At 38.0% G+C, this 13,241-nt stretch overlaps 1 pseudogene; it reads right to left on the reverse strand.

Moving 5' to 3' along the window:
* Positions 1-13,241, reverse strand: part of LOC110772983 (isoflavone reductase homolog) — a 33,740-nt pseudogene that overhangs the window by 5,900 nt on the left and 14,599 nt on the right.

Consider the following 13,241-nt stretch of genomic DNA (forward strand, 5'->3'; position numbering starts at 1 on the left):
CAAGTGATGAGCCCCAAGAAGCTGTGCGTGAAGCCCCGGAAGAGGACAGCCAGAGGGCCAAACTCAAAGCTCCAATGGTCGAGACACCAAGCACCGAGAAGAAATGATTTCCTACTGCATTATTGTTGTTTTTATTTTATTTTGTTGTTTTTGTATTTTCGTTATTTTGTTTCGGAAATAAAAGAGTAAGGTTGCAGAAAGAAAAAGAAAAAGAAAACACACTTCCCAACTAAAATAAAACAAAGACGACAAACGGAAAAGAAAACACATTTCCCTAACTAAAATAAACTAAAGATGATAGCCGAAAGGGAAAAGCAAAAACACAAAGCTCTAGAAAATGAAAGTAACGGGCAAAAACATTAAACACCAGAAAACACGGAGGAAAAAAAAAAGAAAAGTAAAGTAAAGGTGCTCCCCCTTGAAGCGATTAGGTCGAGCATGCCCGGGAAATCCGAAATGGTGTTGGCTCTCTCTCATCAGCATATGTCTATTTAAACCACACCTCTGCAAGCGGATGATACCCAGCATTTCTTCCTGCAAACTCAAGGAAAAACATCAAAAAATTCAGAAGCAAAACAAATGGCATCCTCATGCACTCACCTTGATGATCTCAACCTTGAGCTCTCACTTGCACCACCGAATGCCCAGACAAGGGCTCCTCCAAACACTGTCTTTCCAAACTCTTCATATCATCACGGCACGGCCTCAAACTTTGCTGAGGAAATACCGAACTTTTCTGAGGCACTGTCGAACAAAGCAGTGCTGCTAGGAGGCATGATTAGCAGCAAGCTCACTCCGACAGATCATCTGCATGTGGCACAGAGGTCTGATAAGGCAGCGGTAGAGGAGTCCCACAATTTAACTGTGCTCCACGCGGTCTCCGCTACCAATTTGGGCATGCGATTACTGGCGAGGACAAGGGAGTGTGCCGCGATGAGCGAGGAAATAGTTTCCTTGAAGGCTATGGTGGCGGACTTGCAGAAGCGGCTCTACTGTGCCAATCAGCACGTGGAAGCACTGCAGAGAAAAAATGAGGACCATGTGGAGCTGCTGCAGATTCTACAAGTGCGAGAAAATAGAGGCAAGCCATGATGATGATGGAGATGAAGAAGATGAAGAAGATGATGATGAAGATGATGATGATGTTGTTATTTTGTTTTTTTTGTTTTTTTGTTTTTGTTTTTTTGTTTTTTTTGTTTTTATGCAATGTTTGAATTGAAATAAAGTTTGTTTTTAACACTCAGAGAAAAAAAAAAACTAACTAACCATACCACGTAAATAAATACATAAACTAACTTAACAAAACAAAAACAAAGACTTAACAGAAAATAAAAAAAAAAAATTAAACAAAAAACAAAAAAAAAATTTAAAAAAAAAAAACTTAATTTAAAAACACACGAATATACAAGCAACTCATGGATGACCAGTTAAGGGCCTCAGAAAACACAGCCAGGGGATCCGGGAAGGTTGGAGGGGTCACAATGGTCCCGCTTAAAACCCAAACTTCTTAGACACCGAAGGTGTCGCCTATAGAACTCCTAGACACTGTATTGACGAAGGTGCTCACTGGAGTTACCATAAGTCAGCTCATATGAAAAATGATTTTTTTTTTTTTAAATTTTTAAACAAAAAAAAATATATTCTCGTAAGAAAAAGAAACAAAAACAAATTAAGATAACATGAAACAACAAACCATAAACGAAAATGAACTAAGTACTCTAAACAAACTCAAACAAACGATATAAATTATTGTACTAAAAGAAACAAACCAAGAAACCAAAGAAAAAAAAAACAAACAGCACTTTCTATCACCTATTTATCACCATTTGGACAGATTCGTTTCTATGTTTTTCAGCTTCGACCTCTGTTCAGTTTTTAGGCTATAACTTTCCAACCGTAAGTCCAGATTTTACGTTCTTTATATGGTTGGATTCAGCACAGAAAAACAAAGAACTCAACGCGGACCAAAAGGTAAAAACAATGACGGAAAGAAACATAATTCAAAGAAGAGAAAGGATTGAAATGCTCCCCCTTGAAGCGATTAGGTCGAATGTGATGCACTTGGAGGTCGCGACTTCTCCCATTGCTCCACACTTCCCATTCTTATGATTGAGGTTGCCATCTCTCTCCATTTTTATTAAGCTATCATAAATTGCTAAAACAAACACACAAACTTGAAATGGAATTAAAAGGATTAGGAAATAAAAACTAAAATGAAAAGGAAAATAAACACACATCCAATTCCATGCTTCAAAGCAACAAGCACCAATGGGTTGTGTAAGCTGGGACTTAAACCCAGTTCTCTTGCTTGTTGGGCAATTGTACTTTTCTGTTGGACTACAAACACAACTTGTCCATTAACGTCATTAACTTTAAAACTTGAAATTGTCTAGAAAAACATGAAAATGAAAAATAAAAATAAAACAAGTAGGGAAAAGAAATAGAACCAAACTATGTTGCCAATCCCCGGCAACGGCGCCAAAAACTTGTTGCGTAGATACAGCTGCACCAAAATGGATTCAGTTGCATCCTCAACTTGTGATACTCGCAAGTGCACGAGCCGTTTGGTAGTATAGCATATGTAAGTGCGAGGTCGATCCCACGAGGATTGGTGATTGAATGATCCAATTCATTTTCCCTACACAAAACAGAAATGAAAAAGAAAGGAAATAAATAAAACAAGGAAGAAAGAAAATAACTAACTCAAGTAGATAAGTTCCCAAGTTCAATTAGATTAATGGATTGATTCTAGCTAAAGTATGATTAAGCCATGGTGTGTGGTCATAACCTTGTGTTCCTAATTCCTTAATTTGATCATTTGTTGTCTAACCTAAAATTAAGCATTAGGAACCCATTAAGCATAGAAGAACAATTTAAACAACCAAGCATGTATCTAATCCCTGTTGTCGAATGTCCATACATACTCTTCCTATTCATAGTTCAATTCGAATTAAAGCATGGTGTCTACTCTTAATTCAAACCAAGATAGCTAACATGCAAGCCTAAATGGTGATCAATCATTCAAACTAGCATATTAACTTATAAGCATAATGAATAAGAACAAAAATCATAATTGAAACTTGGAAACGAATCAAACTTGAAACTAAAGAAAAGAATTTACATAACAATGAAAATTAAGTAGAACTTGGAAAAACTTAAGGAGAATTTCAGCACAAAGATCTCATTATAACAATTGAAAACTAGAAAGAGAAACTAAGAGAATTTGAGGGAGAGAAGGGAAGGGAGCTCTAGAGAAGTGTTTGAGAGCTCCCCCCCTTGGGGTGTGTTTACAAGCTTGGGAAACCTCACTATATATAGGCCTAAGGAAGCTGAAAATCTGAATTAAGTATGGCTAATGCATACAACACTTTGTTTTATAAAATCTGAAATGGTTGATGCACTTCACTAATGCATACAACACTTCCATTATAAAATCTGAAATGGTTGATGCACTTCACTAATAAATCCCACCAGCAGCCCTAGCTCATCTTCATGTCACCATGACCAAGCTTCCAACCAGAAATAATAGCTCATCCTGAGGTCAGCATGACCAGCAACTTCAAGGGCTTGCGAATTGGGCTTCCCTTAAGCAAATTAAGACTTTAAGCACTCAAACTTGAAGTTCAGAATGTCTTCTTTCCAGCCATATATCATTTGGGCCAATCCAAGGTCGGAGGAGGAAGTTAAGGCCAAAACAAATTGCTAACTCATTTTGCGCGCTGATAAAATCCATCCTGAGCATGGCTCTGTATTTGCTAGGTAACAGACTCCACAATTATCCAATGGGGCCGAATTTCGGATATGTTATAGTATACACCCATTGGAACAACTTTCATGAAGAATGTGGCCTCATCCGAGCTATGTAGGTTGCTGAAACAAAGCTTGCAATATGACCTACGAAACTGGGCTGGCAGGGGACTGTAGCCAAAATTGAGTTTGTCTTTAAGCTCTTCATCCATTCATCCAAATTAGGCCCTAACATGCATGGATTGCATCATTTACTATCCAAAGCCCTCATTATTACCTAAACCTCAATGAACTGAAAGATAAACACAAAAAGGATTAAAAGCACAAGTTTAACTCAAAAACATAACCAAATCATAAGCTAGAAGGGTACAAAATGATATACAATTATGAACCGATCAGACATCCAACCCAGCAGCTATTCAAAAGCTGTCCAATATGAATATAAGTTCTGACCCAATGAGAATATAACTTCTAATTTAATATGGACTCTTAGTGAAGACACCAAACAGCCACTTTTATAAATAAACAATTCTCTCCTAAAACAAGATAATTAGGAGATACACATGATGCACGTCACTACAAGAAATGCTAATAATTCAACTTAAATCACAATGACATGATTATGTGAATGCATGATTATGTCATGATTTACCTGAAGTCAGTTTCTCATACTGGTCAAGTTATGCCTCGGAAGTATGTGGTTGAATGAGTTGAGCCAAAACGTCCAGTAACAAATCCTGACAAACTAATTTTCAACCTATGCTAGGGTCTAGGAAATGCCAATACAATTTTCGTACTAACAACAATCAGTTTAGATTAAATTTATGAATTACTTCAAGGTTTGAAATTTCAGTTTAGAGTTTATATTTGGTTCAGATATTTGATTTTAGGCAACTACAACTCAAGAGTTCAAACCTAAAATCCGAGTAATGAGTGAATGTCGATCAATCTGCGCGTACAAAAAATCATAGAATTTTATTTTGTCGGTGGATAAAATCCATGAGTAGGCACAAACACTTTAAGGTGTGAAATTTCTGCTTAGAGCTTGTATTAGGTTCAGGTTCTTGGATTTTAGGCACCACAACTCAAGAGTTAAAATTTAAAATTTGAGTAATAAGTCAGAGTCTGATCGATCTGCGCAAAAATAACCTAGGAATTTTAATGTGTCGACCAGTGAAATCCATTCAAGGAGCTGATTGATTGGCGAGCTTAACCATATATAGATGCAAGTTGGTAACTATCGTGTGTTCAATAGATTTCATATGATATCATGCGTACCTTTTGTTGATACCGTGACTAACCGAGCAACTAGCTAGGCAAGATCAGCCACGTGCCATGCTATGAGAGGTCATCACCTTAGCCAAAGAAGCCTTACCACAAGTCACAACTCTAAGCAAGGCAAGGAGTCCCACATTGGAAGACTACAATAGGTGAAGACACCCCCTCACCTATAAAAGAAGACTACTGTTCACTTAGAAAGGGGTCTTGGGTCTTAAGTCTTGACCCTTGGGCCTTGGATGACTGATCCTAGACTAGGCTGAGCTTCTCACTTGTTACCTTTATATTTGGGTCCAACCCCATATACAAATGTAAATACACATTATTATAATAATGAGAACATACTTCTCCGTGGACGTAGCCCCTTCATTAAGGGTGAACCACGTATATCTCGTCTTCTGTATATTTATCGTTTGCCCAAATCTTCACACACATGCTGAAGCTCCTCACCTTCAGCCATCATCCATCACACCTCATCACTAAGTTGGACTCAATCTTGGCTGAACCATTTTGAGCATCAACACCTTTCATAGAGGCAAGGAAGTCTTGTTCTGAAATGGAGATCTGTTCTAGTTTCCTGCCTATGAGGTTTTCCCACATCTCGACCAATTGTTTTTGACTGAGTTCGTTTTCGAGTGGACAAAGGTATAATGTTTTGTTCAATGTTCGCGGATCATCTATTGTTTTGATCGTATATATATGCTGCGATGTCATCTTCATCCACTATAGGTACTGCACAGTACATGAAGAGGATCAACAAAGATGATTATTAATTCTATGTCATATATACATAAACCAAAGTATATATACTATTAGCCTGGATAATAGTAAGTTTATAATATAAATGCCTATGGAGGTGAAAAGTGGTGTTTAGTTTAATTTATTAGTTTTGTTGTACCTTTAGCGTTACCATCTCCATAAATAAGAACTTTCTCTTTTGGAGGAACGAGTGTCCCCATCTGTGAAAGGTTGCCGGCTACATAACCAGCGATGCCGGCACCACATACATAAGTGAAGGGGATTTTAGCATCTTGTATTGCCTTTCTCACTACCATTTTATCATCAAATGTAACTCTTCCAGGTTCAAGTGCATGTCCCATACGTGGTGGATCTAGACCAAACTTTGAAGGCAAAAAACGCTACACGCTAGGGCAGGAAAAAAGTGACAAATATGAGTTTGTAATCAGTATGTTAATTTGATCACGAGTCACGACCAAAAATATCAAAAATATCATTCACAGTTTTCATTCAGACTAACAAGACAAGTCTAACTCCTATATAAAACACTTTCTCTTCCTCAGCATAAATTGGCTGAGGCATTTAAAGTTGTGCGCTCTTACTACAATATTCTATTATACAATAATATCAAGGGAGCTGATTCTTACCCTTCTTTTATTTACTTGGAAATTGTATGTTCTCACTCCTCTTTTGTCCACTTACACTCCATTTTTCGTTATATAGTAAAAAGTATTTTAAAAAATAAAAAGGGAGTATAAGTGGACAAAAAAGGAGTGGGAAAATCAGCACCCTCACTACTACGTTTTTCTATTTGCGCGACGATAGTTTGCGCGACGAAGGACAAATCGTCGCATAAAAGATCATCGCGCGACGGACAATCATATGCGTAGCGCAAAACAACTTCGCGCGACAGAAAAAACGACCGTCGCGTAAACAAGGGGAAAAAACCGCGAACAAATATTCTGGCGCCTAACTCTTACAAGACGACTAAACTCGTCGCAAATGACATCTTTGCGCGACAAAACTATCCGTCGCGCAAGGTACGATATACAAAACCATTAATCCTAAGCCTTAATTTTAATTTTGCCATCTAAATCATATGTTTTTCATTGATTTTAGTGAAGATCATCATTCATACCCTTTTAATTATGGGAATGGTAGAGGAGAATCTTTTTGTATGGTTATCAACCTCCATACGAATAAATTTCAGGGTTATCAATTTCCGTACGAATCTTTTTGTAGGGTTATCAACCTCCATATGTTTTGAAACTAAAAAGTGTTCATTCAACTCTACAAAACTAATTTCAACGATCCAACCGTTAAACGTGTTTGTATATACTGTGAGATCGTATACCCCAAAAATCGCAAATAACAAATATTCAGAGATCTAGAAATGGGACAAAATATTCAACGGTTATAAATGAAAACGTTTGCGCGACAAAGATTTGCGCGACGAAGATATATTCGTCGCCCTATGATGGTTATCGCGACCAAAAAATCCATACGTCGCGCACAATAAATAGCGGGAAAACAAACAGGGTTCCAGATGTTTCGCGCCACAACTTTGAGCGACGAAAAAGCAAATTAGTCGCGCAAGGTGGCTATCGTGGCTGCGTGCGTGTCAAACTGGGCTTTTGCGCGACGGAAATTCTCTATTGCGCAACTAACATCATGTGCGACGAAATGATTGTTTCGTCGCGCAAAGGTGTGATGTCGGCACGTCTTTGGGCGCCAAGCATGTCGATTTTGCGCGACGGAATTTGGCTTGTGCGACGAAAAGATGTGATGTCGGCACGACTTTGCGTGTCGCTGAAGTGGAATTTGCGCGACTTATTTATTTGCGCGACGAATTCAGCCTTCGTCGCGCAAAGCCGTCTTCTTTAACAGATTCATTTCAGCCATTGCAGAGGCAAACTGAAAAATCAGTTTTGCCTCTGCTTCTGCCCCTCTCTCTCTCCGTTCTCTCCATTTTCTTAGCTGCAAATCAGTTCAGGACATATTGAAGAAGGTATTTTATTTGTTTTGTATTTATTTAAAATATCAATTTAATTTCTTTATATATTGTTTTTGTGAAATTATATTTGTATTCTGTTGTTAAATTATGCACGGCAATGTACAAAGTTAATTGAAATTAACTTCATACATTTTTTATTGTAAAGCTTAGTTCCCGTTCGAGGTTAATTGGACCGCGCATGGGTGGGTAAACCACGACTACGGTCCAATTAATTCTTGAATTGTCCCATATTTTGGACAGTTTGGAAATGTATAGTCGTGTCACGTAGTTTACAGCTACAGGATTAGGTTTCGATTGTGGAGATTTCGGTGTCATCTCGGTACGTTCTTCGGGTGGTACGTAGGTATTTGATATCTACAGTATACCTCAAGAACTGTAGCGAGATGCTGCCGAAATTCATCCACGTTGAAATCTAATCTCATGTAGCTGTAAATTACGTGGCATGACTATGCATTTCCGAATGGGATAGGGCCCTTACCGGAGGCATAAGGTGACGTTATGATTTTCTAAGAATACAACATAATTGTTGTATTGTGATTGTGGTTCCAGGAATTATGAGCAGAAGGTGGATACAGAACCCTAACAGGTGCGCAGACGAATACTTGGATGGAATCGAGGAATTTATTCACTTTGCACGGTCACACAACCCGGGTGCAACTAGAATCAGATGTCCTTGTAGGAGGTGTAACAACATGTTGTGGGATACAATTGAAAATGTTCAATTTCATTTAGTAAGGAATGGAATGATTAAGACATACAGTAGGTGGAACCATCACGGGGAACAATTAGACATTGGTTCGTCTTCAAGGGCCACAAGAGTGGACAATGTTGAACCTATTGTGGATGCTAATGAACAAGTCATGGATATTATACATGATGCTTTTCCATTTGCATCAACCAGCAGCAATCAGGAAGGGGAAGATGACGTGCCTACACCAATGGATAGTGCAGAGTTTGAACAGTATGAAGAACTGTTAAGAAATGCCAACCAAGAGTTATATCCGAGGTGCGAGAGCTTTTCCGTTGTTACGGCGATTGTGGAGCTAATGCACGGAAAAATAAAGTATCGTATGTCGAACCTGTGTTTCGATTACTTTTTGGGGATTTTCAAGAGAATGCTTCCGACGGACAATTGTTTGCCGAAAGACCACAGACATGCACATAAGATTTTGAGTGGTCTTGGATTGGGTTATGAAAAAATTCACGCTTGCAAAAACAATTGCATGTTATTCTACAAAGAGTATGAAACATTGGATACATGCCCTATATGCAATGAGTCGAGGTTCAAACAGACGTCTCAGAATAGAATGACTAAGGTTCCACAAAAAGTCATGCGTTATTTGCCCCTGAAGCCAAGATTCAAACATCCATCGCATTTGTATTCCAAGAAACACCGTGAATTGTTTCCAAAATGGTTTTTGGAATATGTAAGTTATAAGTGTTTTGTAATTGACATATATATTGTAGTATTTAATTTTCTCAAACTAACATGTGAATGTTTTTGTATAATATTAGGTGAATAAGTTGAAATCAGATAATTCCCCCACTTACAGTGAAGAGTTGTATAACTTGGCATTCGGCCCAATTCGAGCTGAATTATTCTCGGGTTGTCATGTTAATGGCGTCAAGTTTTTAGGGACTGCACGAGATGACAAGTTGTGTACGCAAAACAGCGGTGTCCATGTTCCTGGTGGAGGGGAAAGTACGGACATTGATTTCTATGGCAAACTCACAACTGTCGTGCAATTGCTTTACAAAGACCGATACCAAGTCATCATGTTTAAGTGTCAGATGGTTTGATACAAACCCAAATAGGCAGGGAAGTGTTAAAATTGATCAAGGGTTACTATCTGTGAACATGAACAGAACTTGGTACGATGACGACCCATACATTTTGGCAAACATGGCAAAACAAATTGTCTATGTAGATGACCCTAAAGCAGGGAGCGGGTGGAAAGTTGTTCAGCAGATGGATCACAGGAACGTATATGCTATACCAGAACTAGACCCATCTGACGTCGATGTCGCTGACCAACGGTCAGAATCTTGCATGGAAAATGATGCGGAAACGCTTCGCGATACAAATGTTGTTCAGGAACCATTTCAGCTCGAAGGAGTGTCTTCAAGAGAAATACCAATTCAATCCATTACAATTGACCTCGGTGATCTTCCTAGATATGATGTAGTTATGGAGGAGGAGGAGGAGGAGGAGGAGGATGAGGATGATTGGGAGACTGAAAGTGATGATAGCGAAGACAACGAAGGTTATTATAGTTCGGATGATGAATAATGCAATTTATTTGTTGCTTACTATGTTTTAGTATTGGTAATTTCTTGTAATGTAATTACGTTAGTGTAAATATATTGGCAACTCTACTTTTGTTGAATATATGTACTTGTTATATCAAATTTCCAATTATATATGTATGTGGAAAAATAAAACGGAGTTTAAAAAATTTGGATATACTTACTGAGAAGATTAATGTAAAAAGCAATGAACTCAAGTCATTCATACTTTTGTAATTAAATTATTTTACATTTAATTATGGCGTAAATGCAAATTATTACTGTTAGGAAATGAATCTCGTGTCTGAAAAGTTGCACATCTTCCCAATTTCATCATATACATCTCAAATTGAGAAAGAATCTCAATGCTCATGTACTTGAGTTGTCCTAAAAAAAAAAAAGTACTTTTGTCGAAAACGGCCGGTCGTCATTTTTGCGGGACGGAAATCTTCATCCGTTACTGTTTTTGACTTTTGGTCCATTGGTGTTCTTTGTTTTTCTGTGCTGAATCCAACCGTATAAAGAACTCGAAATTTGAACATACGGTCAGGAAGTTATAGATTAAAAACTGAACAAAGGTCGGAATTGCAAAAAAGGGCCAAAGAATCTGTAAAAAAACGACCGGTCGTCTCTGACAACCGACCGGTCTTATTTTTGCGCGACGAATACTACTATGGCATCGCGCAAGGTGGTTTTGCGGGACGAACAATTTCGTCGCAAAAGTTAACAAATATGCAATAATCTTTGATTAATAGAAAATAATCTTGCACGACGAAAATATTTACCCGTCGTAAGAGGAGGTTTTGCGGGACGACGTGTTTCGTCGCGGCAGTTAACAAATATGCAACAAATTTTTGAAATAATAGAAAATAATCTTGCGCGACGAAAAACTTTACCCTTCGCGCAAAAGACATGTCCCAAAAAATCTCAACTTATTGCGAAATAACAGAAATAACCTTGTGCTACGAAGACTATCGTCACGCAGATAACTGCGCGACGACTTATACGGCCTCGTCGCAATCTTCGTTTAAAAAATAATCAATATAAATTATTTATTATTTTCTGTTTCACTTTGCGCGACGTATATAATTGTCGCGCAAAGTGTGTTTAAAAAAAAAATCGAAATTAAACTGTAAATATTTTTAAATGAACATCAAATTCAGTTATTATATTCATACGGGGTCAAGGTTTGTAGACGTAAAAAATCATCAAATTTGGAGTTAAATTAACCGTTCAAATTTGATTTTTCATTTGTAACCGTCGAAAATGTTGGTCCCGTTACATCATGTGTGATTGTATATTTTTTCCAAATTTTGGCATGTACGATCTCTGAGTATAAACCAACAACTCTACCGGTTGGATCGTTGAAACTACTTTCCTAGAATGCGTGCGTCATGAAAACACTATATTAAAAAAAAAATGAATACATTTTGTATATGTTTGTTAAATAGAACATACAATTTTGTGGTATCCACTATTGTAAATATCTTTAAATGACGATCCAATTCAATCATTGTATTCATATACAATAAAGGAGTGCACCCGTAAAAAATCATCAAAATCGGAGTTAAAAAAACCGTTAAATTGTGATTTTTAGTTTATAACCGTCGAAAATTTTGATCCCGTAACATCATCTATGAATCTTGCATTTTTTCAATTTTTGGTGTGTACGATCTCTAAGTATAAACAAACAAGTTTGACGGTTGGATCAGTGAAACACCCATCGTACAATGCGTAGCCCCATCAAAACAACATATTCACTAACATTTTATATTGTTTACTTTTTGTACTTTGCGCGACGAATATTTGTCTGATTCGTCGCGCAATAAACGATAGCACGACGTAATGAAATTGCCGTCGCTCAATGTAATTCTCAGGATTTAGGGTTCTGAAAGGGTTTAGGGTTTAGGGTTTATGTTGCGCGACGATGATGTTCATTTCGTCGCGCAAGTTCTCAAATTTTTGGCGGTTCCAATCCCGCGTATTAAAAATTTCTTGCTCGACGGCGTTTATTTTTCCGTCACGCAAAGTACGAAATTTAACTTTGCGCGACTGATGTTTTTTCGTCGCGCAAAGACGCAAACACTTAGGGAAAGAAACGCGCAGTTTTGGTCTGTCTTCAACCTCTCTCACTCTCTCAGTCTCGACATCAAAATCGCAGCCTCCATTTCCGATTCGAACCCTAACTCGCAGCCGCACTCTCTCCTTTCCCTCTATCTCATCCCTCTCAATCCCTCTCTCCTCCGTCCCCACTCATCCCTCTCCGTCCCTCTCTCCTCGGACCCCTCTCATCCCTCGCATTTCGTGGCTCCTCCGGGCCGCTCTCTCTCCTCCGTCCCCACTCATCCCTCTCAGTCTCCTCCGTCCCCACTTATCCCTCTCAGTCCCTCTCTTCTCTGTCCCCTCGCATCCCTCTCAGTCCCTCTCTCCTCCGTCCCCTGTCAGTCTGTCGCCTCCTCCGTCTCCGCTCATCCCTGTTAGACGGCGGCCCCCCACTCTCTGTCTCGCTCGCCACCGCCGAACTGCCGTGCTCTCCGGTCTCCCTCGAAACCCAGTTGGTAAATTTCCCAACTCTCCCCGATATATATTTTTTCAATTCTTAAGTTTTATTTCAGAAATTTTCGGATTAAGTTTGGAATTGTTTTGCTGTTTCAATTTATATATTTATTTTGTAATTGTTTAAATTGCTGCTTAGTCTGATGGTTGGTTAGGATTTGTATTGGATTTGTATTGCGGCATCCTAAGTGTTTAAATTGCTGTTTCAATTTTGTTTTTGTATTGGATTTGTATTTTTTATTTCAGATTTGTTTTTGTATTGAAATTGCATTGTGGTGTACGATTTGTGAATTTTTAGGTGTATTGCTGTTAGATTTTAGATTTGATTGGAGCATCTGCTGCTGTTTTTTGTATTTTGATTAATTTTCGGGGGCTTTAAACTACGTGCTACTACTAACCAAACTATTTCATAATTGGGCAGCAATTTGATTTTTCTTTATTATGTGCTTCTGTTTTTTGTAATATCATACATGTTTCTATTTTGTTTGCTTTAAAAAATGTGCTTCTGTTTTTTGCCATATAAAGAATACATGTTTCTGTTTGTTTTTTAAATATTGAATTTGTTGTTCATTAGGCTTTGAGGTTTTTTTTTTTACAAAATAATAATTTTAGCCAAGGATGT

This window comes from Prunus avium, chromosome 5, assembly GCF_965620075.1.
Source record: "Prunus avium chromosome 5, drPruAviu1.hap1.1, whole genome shotgun sequence".
Classification (NCBI taxonomy): Eukaryota; Viridiplantae; Streptophyta; class Magnoliopsida; order Rosales; family Rosaceae; genus Prunus; species Prunus avium.